Genomic DNA, 9,278 nt, shown 5'->3' with positions numbered 1-9,278 from the left:
CAGAAATATAGAAAATATATAATTTACAGTGGAGGTATAGGATATTGCCAACCTTATCCTTTGCAGGAACAGTTTGATTTTGGGGGATTTAGCAGCGTCTAGTGGTGAGGGTTTCAGATTGCAACCAGCTGAAACTCCTCCCAGCTAGAATTCCTTCCTCATTGTTCAGGAGGTTTTTACCATGAGGCTTATTACCTGCAAAGGTCTCCTCCCCTCCCAACAAACAGACCAGGGGTCTCATTTATAGACATTGCGTACTCACAAAACAAAACCTGAAAGAGGCGTATGCCACTTCCCACACAAAAGTTGTGATGTAAAAACACAGACTTGACCCATGCTTACAAACATTTTGGAAATGGGAAATTGGCATCACAGATGGTGAAGTGGAAGCCTGATTGTAGATATTGTCGAATATTTTTTGGCGCATGTCATTTTTGGCTTTTGTCCTTTCGTACATTTTAAGTATGGATCCTATGCATTTTTCATAAATGAGACCCCAGGTGATTAAAACAGGTAAAAACACCTAAAATAGCAGTTTCATGTTAAAAAAATCTGTCTTTCCAAGTGCTGCTAACTATGGTGGCCAACCGGAAAACATGATTGGCCCTATCTTGAGCCAGTGTTTGGTTTGTCCACTCTGGGCTACCGTAGAAACATGGCGGTGCAAAATGGCAATCTCCATGGACGAGGACACGCTCCATATGTAGATATAAATGGCTCATTCTAAGGTAATGAAAACACACCAATTCTTATTTTCAGATGATTATACATCAAAAAACATATGATATTAGGTTCCATTTCTGTCAATATATCCCCCTAAATCCTACACACTGAACCTATACATGAAGCCTACAGTAAAACTTCAGGGATAAAGGATGTAGCCAAACGAAAATTACAATAATGTATTGTACATGTTTAACAAATACCTATGACACAGGTCGTCTGCAAAATTTTTTAATTTGTGAAGGATTAAATATTTTAAAACTAAACCCAGCCACACTGCACAAACTAGAAGAGCAGCAGTCACAGAGTTTGGCAGCAGAGAAACAGCATGTAGCCTCATGTCATTAGGTGTGCAGGTGACTGTCAACATCTATCCCTTCAAAAATGTTCCCTCCATGCAAAGTAAAACACATCTCACCCAGCCTGCACCTGTTTGTTTCCCTCAGTCTCAGCAGTTACTGTATCAGTAGCCATCTTAAATGCTTATGGGAACAGTAACTGATCAGCCCTCTCACACCTGTCCAGCATAGTGTGCATTTGTTTCAGGAGCTGTGATGTTATCAGCTCCAGTGAACTGTGTGATAAATGGCTTCTCATGCTTACCTCAACTGAAGCCCTTATGGAAAGCAGCTGACCTGAGCCCTGTGGGATCCAACCGGTAAAACCGCCTGCTCCAGCGCTCGGCAGTAAGCTGTGTTAACTTTTACAGCTCGGTCCTTCATTTTTCCTCCACAAATTCAGGAGGCTGAGTGGAAAGAGAGAGTAGAGAGGGAGAGAGCGAGCAGGGGGTCCTTGGGACTCACCCGGTTGACAGCTCCTGTCTCTGCCTGTAACGACTTATTTATTCAGGGATAATTAATCAGACGCAGTTTTCTGGCGGTATGATTAATGCGCTTTGTCATCTGTGCTGCAGCGATGAAAATACAGCAGCTTATGATGCCGCTGCTCGGCTGTAGCTGGCTCTGATGTAACGGCAAAACGGGACGTCCTGTATAAAGTAGTGACGAGCAGTCGATGTAACTTTAATTGGGCCCTTTCACTGAAGACTGAAGACATATGCAGCTTTTACTTTTTTCATGGAGGGGCCACTCAGGAGGGACCACTGTTCTGCCCATCTGATACGTTTCAGAAATTGGCCTATTTTTTCTGTGTTTGGTCCTGCAGTAACTCATAACGCCCCTGTTTATGTTTTTATCTCATCTCTGATGTAATCTGCAGCATCAGCATTTCTCAGACAGTTGTCTTATTTATGACTCGTGATAATATCCGTGATATTCATCAAAAGGTTTTATTATCAAAGCGATTTTTCACCTACTTGTTCTTTCCCACAGTACTTCAGGTCACTGGATTTTCCTGTCTTCAGTCAGTCAGTAGCTTTCACCTCTTCTCGGCCTGTCGAGGGACGTTGTGGTTCTTCTTGCTTTGGTCATCCTGGTCTTATGGCGCCACCTTGTGATCGTTTTAGTTACCACAAGTATAAGCAGTCATATTAACATCCTTAGTCATAGGTTTTGGGGAAGCATGAAAACATTATTATCATTATAGTTGTTATTATCTTAAAGCATGAATAAATTTGTATCATCTCAAATGCATGGAAGAATTACCCCCAAGCTTACCAAGTACAGGCCTTGGAGCCAAAAAGTGTAATGGGCCCCTGGCCTCCACCTGCATAATGTACCAGAAAGAGACAAAAAATGACTACAAAGATACACAACACAACCAGGAAGAAACAAAAAATGACTACAAAGATACACAACACAAACACAAAGAGACATAAAATGACTACGAAGAGATACCAAATTATAACAAGACACAACACAACCACAGAGACACAAAATGACTAGAAAGGAACACAAAACAACCTCAGAGAGATACAAAATGGCTACAAAGAGATACCAAGTTATAACAAAGACATGGAAAACAACCACAAAGAAACACAAAACCACTCCAAATACATGTATACAGGCGATGACTACAAAGAGACAAAAAACAACCTCAAATAGACATAAAATGACTACAAAGAGTTACCAAATTACAACAAAGAGACACAAGACAACCACAGAGACACAAAATGACTACAAAGGAGCACAAAACAAGCTCAAAGAGACACAAGATGACTACAAAGAGACACCAAGTTAAAACATAGAAACACAAAACAACTCCCGATATACAGAGAATGACTACAAAAAGGGGTAAAACAGCTGTTGGCAAAAATTAACTACAAAAAGACCTTAACAGTGACAAAGTGACTCAAAACAACTAGAAAGACACACAAAGTGAGGACAGAGACATAAAATCTGATGTAACGACTTCACAGAGATGCAAAACGACAGAATGAGGCTGAACAACTATAAAATCTGTGTTTTGTTCCTGTGTAGAAATGGTGCTGAGGCCTTCTGCATGACTGTGCCCACTATCTCATAATTCATCTAAAATGGTGTTTTTACTTACTTTACTACACCCTCAATATAATCTGCAGTAGTTTAAGTGTGGGTGAAAGACTAATGATTCCGAGCTTGCAGAGCAGAGCTCTTTTATTTTCTTTGATATGTGAGCTTACACTTTGACACTCTTTTGTGCTTCAAGCTCCGCAAAGAGACAAACAAATCAAATATCATATCTAAAACTGTTTGCAAACATGAGAAGATCCACTTACAGGACGCACAAAGCGCGTGGCAAAATTCAAAAGCAGAAACAGGAAGGAGGAGAAATCCTAAACTCTCATTAAGGCGGAGCGACTTTACCTGAGGGGGCGTGTCCTTTCCCAGGAAGGAGCGCTTGTTTTGTTTCTTTTCTGTCAGAGGTATGTCACGTGGTTCTTTTGATATTCATTTATTATAGTGATATTTGAATCCAAAAGTCTTTCCTTATTTTAATTCAATGGCTCTCTCTCGTTAAAATACCTTTGCTTATTGTTCTATCTTACACGGGCGGAGCCCTCTACTGAACCCTGTTGGTAACCTGCTCCTCCAATCACGTCCATGCATTCACCCACTGAAATTTGCATAAACATAGCCGGACAATCAGGATGTGCCTATTCAATTACCTGCACAGCCCTATATATAAAGTCATATGACCCACCAGCTATTTTTCTCTTCACCCAGGGGTGGCACACTCCTTGTAGTTCATGGGCCAGATACAGTCTGATCAGATCACATTTGGGCCAGATTAGTAAAACCATTGCATGATATCCTATAAAAAACATACACCTCGACATTGTCCCTGTTTGTTTAAAGAAGCACATTTTAAGAATGCTCATCCATTAACAAAACAGATGACAAACAGCCTGTGATGTCTTCAGAGGAATAAATGCAATTCCAAAAATATGTCTCAGCTTTTCCACATCCAGTCAGTCCACTACTCACAGTCATTAGATGTGCATTTTTCTATACATTTCCACTCCTGTGCAGTAATCCTGACAGCACCACATCAAACTAAAGTGAAAGAAAATAACTGTATTCTGGTCAGGATAGAAAAGCCTCTGAGGCAGCGTTTTACATGAAGAAAGCTACTCATTTTTAACTAGCTCATGAAACCTTGTGCTACTTAACCTTCACAAGTGCATCACTACTAGTTGTACAAAGTCATCCAGTGGGCCGGATTGGACCCTATGGCAGCCTTGATAATTATGATTATTCTCTCATTTTCTCATACAGGGTAAATGAGAGGAGCAGGTCAAATAAAATGGCCCTTTTTAATCTTTAAGAGCAAAAGTCACCATATGAGTGGTGCATTAGAACAATCCTTAAAATGTAGGTCAAAAGTTTCTATCTAGGAGTTATGTTTAAGTATTGCTGTATAACATTACAACTACATCAGCTAGTGATGCTATTGAGATTAGCTAACACTTGAACCTCTGTGTTAAATAGGTGGGATTGGATTTAGATAGTTGTTGTGAGGCCATTTTAGTTATCCAAACTGCAACTGTGCAACACTGAGGATGGCCTTGGGGGTATTGAAAATAGCAGCCCTCAGGTTTAACATGATTTAGCTAGGGCTGAAATTATCCAAATCCTGTTGTGATGTGTTGCAAGGCTATTTCATTTACATTAATTGTTTGCCCTTGTTTGACCTTGAAGATTGCCTAGTAGCCTACAACCCGCTATCAATTTGGGCTATTTAGCTATTCTTCTAGCAAGCATTTCCTGTCCCAATCCACCCAGTAATACTGTTATTGACGTATTCCTGGTTTTCATATCAACCCTCAATCTAACTGATCTAGACCAGTGCAAGGTAGTGTAAAATATATATGTATATATACGTGTGTGTGTGTGTGTGTTGATTTGCAAAATGATAAAAGATCGAGCAGTTCCACAGCAGCAATGGCACACAAACACAAACACAGCATAGTTACGCTCACTTTATTAGTACAAAAGCCTCATATTCTTACACACATAACACTGTAGCACATTGTAGCACTCTCCTCGGCTCCAGGCTGCTTCTGTTCACTTTAGGCCTCTTCAGTATGTCTTGGCTGTGGACAGTAGACAATAACAAAGCATTTGTCACTGTTATCTGGGGGTTATGTTGACTGATAAAAGTTTCATTTCATCAGTTTATATCAGCTTTTTATAATTTTTAGTCACATTTGACCTGAACTGAACATAAACACAAGTTGAAACTTTGACCTTTAAAATATCTAAATTATTCATATGACCAGCAGATGTCACTATAACGCCATATAATATTTTAGTCCCTTACCTTGGATTTGCCACAGTTGGCGAGCTTGTTGCCTTTAAAGAAGAATAGAGTGAGTGATTAGTTCTTCTCAAACAAAGCTACGCTGATAACAACCCTGATGAAAACTGAGCTGTAGGGTGGGAGCAAGAGATATATATTTCATCCCCCTTTACCCCCATGTTTTGTCTTCTGTGTCTGTTTTCACCCCCTTTATCAGACCCAAATTCACACAGAAGAACACACACACACACACACACACACACACACACACACACACACACACACACACACAGGATATAGCTGTTGACCTACCTGCCAACAGAATGATGGAAAGGAACACAATGACCCCGGCGAAGACCAGACCTCCAACACGTAGTGTATGGTAGTCTACAAATTCACACAGAACAACATCAACATACCATCCAGTTCCAATTTCCTTTTCATTTTACCCTGTCTTGGTCTTTTTCTTTCACACCTTTTTAACCTCTGTCTCTTGTTTTCTCTTTTTCCATTTTCCATTTTCTGCCCCACAATCCAGCTCCTAGTTTTTCCTCTATCTCTCACTTTATTTGCCCATCTAGGATTTACATTTGCTGCGACAAACTCCCTTTGTTCTGTGCATGCATTTTCCACGTTTCTCTTACACAGCACTGGCAGAAGTTAAATATTTAAACTATTTCATCCGAGCAGGTACACTTTCAAATACTTACCGTATACAAAGTCTGCATCATAGTCGATGTCTGTACCTGAGGATAGACAGAGAATGGGTAGAAACCCATCAGAATCATACAGTCATCCTACAGAAACATAGCTGTTGGAGTTTTTTACCCTTGATAAATCACATATCATTGATCCCATTCACTAGTAAAATTCAAGTACTGATTCAGACACAATACTGACTGAATGACTCACTGTCTAACTCTGTGAGAGTGAAGAAAATAGGTTATAATCAGCATTGGTTCATTCCCTGAAGGTGTGTCTCTCACAGATGGCATGCTATTTTGAGGAAGTTTGAGACAGGCTGGAAATCAGATTTAGAAATACAAATGTTCCCACAAAAAATGACAAAGTTGTCTGTTATCAACATTGTAACTTGTTCTTCTCCCTCCACAGGGGTGCTTTTATTCATTTTATTCCAAATTCTGGGTAGTCTTCCAACTTAACATGTCACTGTATTACACAACAACCACATATTCAGCACCATGAGCACAAACAGTACAGATTCTGTGAACATGATAAGCTGTGGCAGAATGCTGAAATTACAAGGTGAGTCTGAACTGTGAGGCTGCAGGACTCTGCTTATTTTGGTCATGCTACCAGGGGATACTCTAAAGTGTTGTTCATCATTGGCCAGCATGTTTATGTTACTCTAAATAAGAAGTTAATAAGTCAGCCTTGTTTTACTCAGGTACATGATTTACGCATTGTTGCTGTTGGTAGGGCTGCCCTACAAATGCTAACCACAGTAAATATGCCGACACTGAACCTAAGAAAAATGGCTTTAAAAAAAAAGTGGTAATGCACTTAAGAAATAGGTATTGATAGAGTAATTTATATGCCAAAAAAACATGGTCAATGATTTGACCCATGACCCCAAAAATGTAGGATGAAAACTATTTTAATTTCTTACTACATTCAATTTGTAGTTTTAAATGTCTGTTTTGACAACACATTCTCACTCCAGCCTCGACACATATTGACGTTTGGTCATGGACTTTCCACGTTCACATACGACAGGCATTGGATGTTGACGTTCTGGGACACCGTGTCAAGTTCTGCCTGTTACATGCATTGTCCTCTTTCAAAATACACTTCTGGTTTCACAGGAAATTTGACTTTTACATGCAGTCTCTTTCAAAATAAAAGCACCACGTTGGTACAACAGCACAAATTGACGTTTGTTTTCCTTCAGCAACAAACACACATGGTTAGGTTTAGGAAAAAAGAACAGGGTTTGGCTTTAAAAATCTAACAGGATGCGAACGCCGCTATCTTGGGTGATAGGCAGTGTTTGTTGGACCCATCCACTACCCCTCCTGCCCACCCCACTCGGACTTTCACCGCCTTAACTTTCATCTTCGTCCCGCTGCGTTTACCCCGACACTGCCACAAGCTGCCATAAAGGACACCTTTGTCATTGATTTCTGATGCTGCAAGTCACTGCCCAAGCACCAGATTTCAACAACTTTGGAGCTTCATCACTGATCTTACTATGGACATTTTCACGTAATCAATTCTTTTGTCACTGGCATTATCCTAATTTTCATGTTAAATGTTCACGGTAATACACTTACTGCAGTTTTCCTTGGCCAGATAGAATCCCAAATCTCCAGGAACCCAAAACAAAGTGCAGTTACTACATTTATTTTGGCCTGCCTTGGATTTTGTTTGGATTTTGTTGTTTACACTCTATTTTGACCAAACTTGTAGTTACTGTGGTTAGTTTTTGCAGGACAGAGCGGTTCTGACTCAGAATCAGAAAGCACAAACGGCTATGACCTTGCAAATATTATTATGGTGTCATGTTAAAGTGGCTCTCTCATACACTCCTGTTCCAGGATAATCAGCAGTTCAGGTGCTGTGTAACTTACCTTTAGATGACATGATGCCTCGTCTGTTTGTGTGTTCAGTCGACAAAACTGCAGGGACACAATGCAAACAGTTAACAAAAGGCTGGCCATAACAGCAGCTGGCAGCTGATGATCCATCTGCATCTGCAGTTTGGAATAATTTAATAGGGAACATCTTGTTTATTTAAAAAAAACAATAGAAGTATTCACCAACAAGGCTGATATATGAAAACTGTTGTTTGCAGGGAGGGAGATTTATGTGGATTTAGTTTCAGCGGTCTCTCCATTTTAATTAGATTAGAGACTTGTAGAGGCTCATTTAAATGGGCTTATTCACTTGAGATGAGAGGTAGTTGAAAGCCTGGAAACTCTATATGTCCTGAAAAATTGCCTCACTGCGTTCCCCCACTAAAGACTTAGGAGCAAAGTGATTGTCTTTATCTTTACTGAGAACTTTAAGAGGCTAATGGCCATATTGATCCTCTTTCCCCCACCCCTTTCTCTCACCACACACAAACACACACACATACACAAGCTTCTCATTTGATCTACATCTAGTGACCTATAATCATTAACTTACACAGATTAACAGACTAAAAATTTCCCTTGCTGTCTCCATTTTGTTGGAGCACGCCACTGTGAATTGTGGACTTCGGTGCTTTCATTTATTATGTGTCTGGGCCTTTTCACCGCACCACTGAACATACCAGGACAGTTACTCATTAATATATTACAGCTCCGATATTCATTAACCTTGAACCTTGCACAGCTCGATAGAGGTTATAGATGGAGCAAGGAGCTGTGGTGACGCCTGCCTAATAACGCAGAATTGATACCCAGTGATTTGGGCAGATAACCACACCACCCCTAAAGTGCAGCAATGCATCACTGCTATTAGATTTCTTCAGCTGGGGGCAATTAACAAGGACACTGACAACACAGTACCGTCTGTCCTCTAAACCCACTTTTACAACACATATTAATTGGAACCTGCGTGCTTTTATGGTTTGCCTCGTTGAATAATGGAGCAACTTGGTTAAGAAAAGTTTAACTTAAGTTCTATTTTGCACAGAAATACACATTCCAGACATCAACTAACACCCTTTAAACATGGATTAACTCTGTACTCATGGTCGTACAGTAACAGTTTATACCAGTTTATAGACATCTGAAGTGCACACAACAGATTTATTTTTACGACCTGCTTATTTAATTTAAAATGTGTTAATAAAAGCAAGTTATTACTCACCTGAGCTGCTGAAGGCTCTGTAGTACCTCTCTCCAGGTGTCTGAGTGTGTACGTGT

The 9,278-nt window shown here is 40.1% G+C and overlaps 1 long non-coding RNA gene across 1 annotated transcript; it reads right to left on the bottom strand.

Annotated features, from left to right (window-relative positions):
- Positions 1 to 1,406: 1,406 nt before the first annotated feature.
- LOC125889205 (uncharacterized) lies at positions 1,407 to 3,467 on the bottom strand. Its single transcript, XR_007449424.1, has 3 exons — positions 3,380 to 3,467; positions 2,039 to 2,172; positions 1,407 to 1,559 (listed from the first exon to the last, which is right to left on the bottom strand). It is a non-coding gene; the product is annotated as an uncharacterized LOC125889205 (long non-coding RNA).
- Positions 3,468 to 9,278: the final 5,811 nt, after the last annotated feature.

Source organism: Epinephelus fuscoguttatus, linkage group LG5 (genome assembly GCF_011397635.1).
Source record: "Epinephelus fuscoguttatus linkage group LG5, E.fuscoguttatus.final_Chr_v1".
Lineage (NCBI taxonomy): Eukaryota > Metazoa > Chordata > Actinopteri > Perciformes > Serranidae > Epinephelus > Epinephelus fuscoguttatus.
This window is presented reverse-complemented; position numbering and strand designations above follow the sequence as displayed.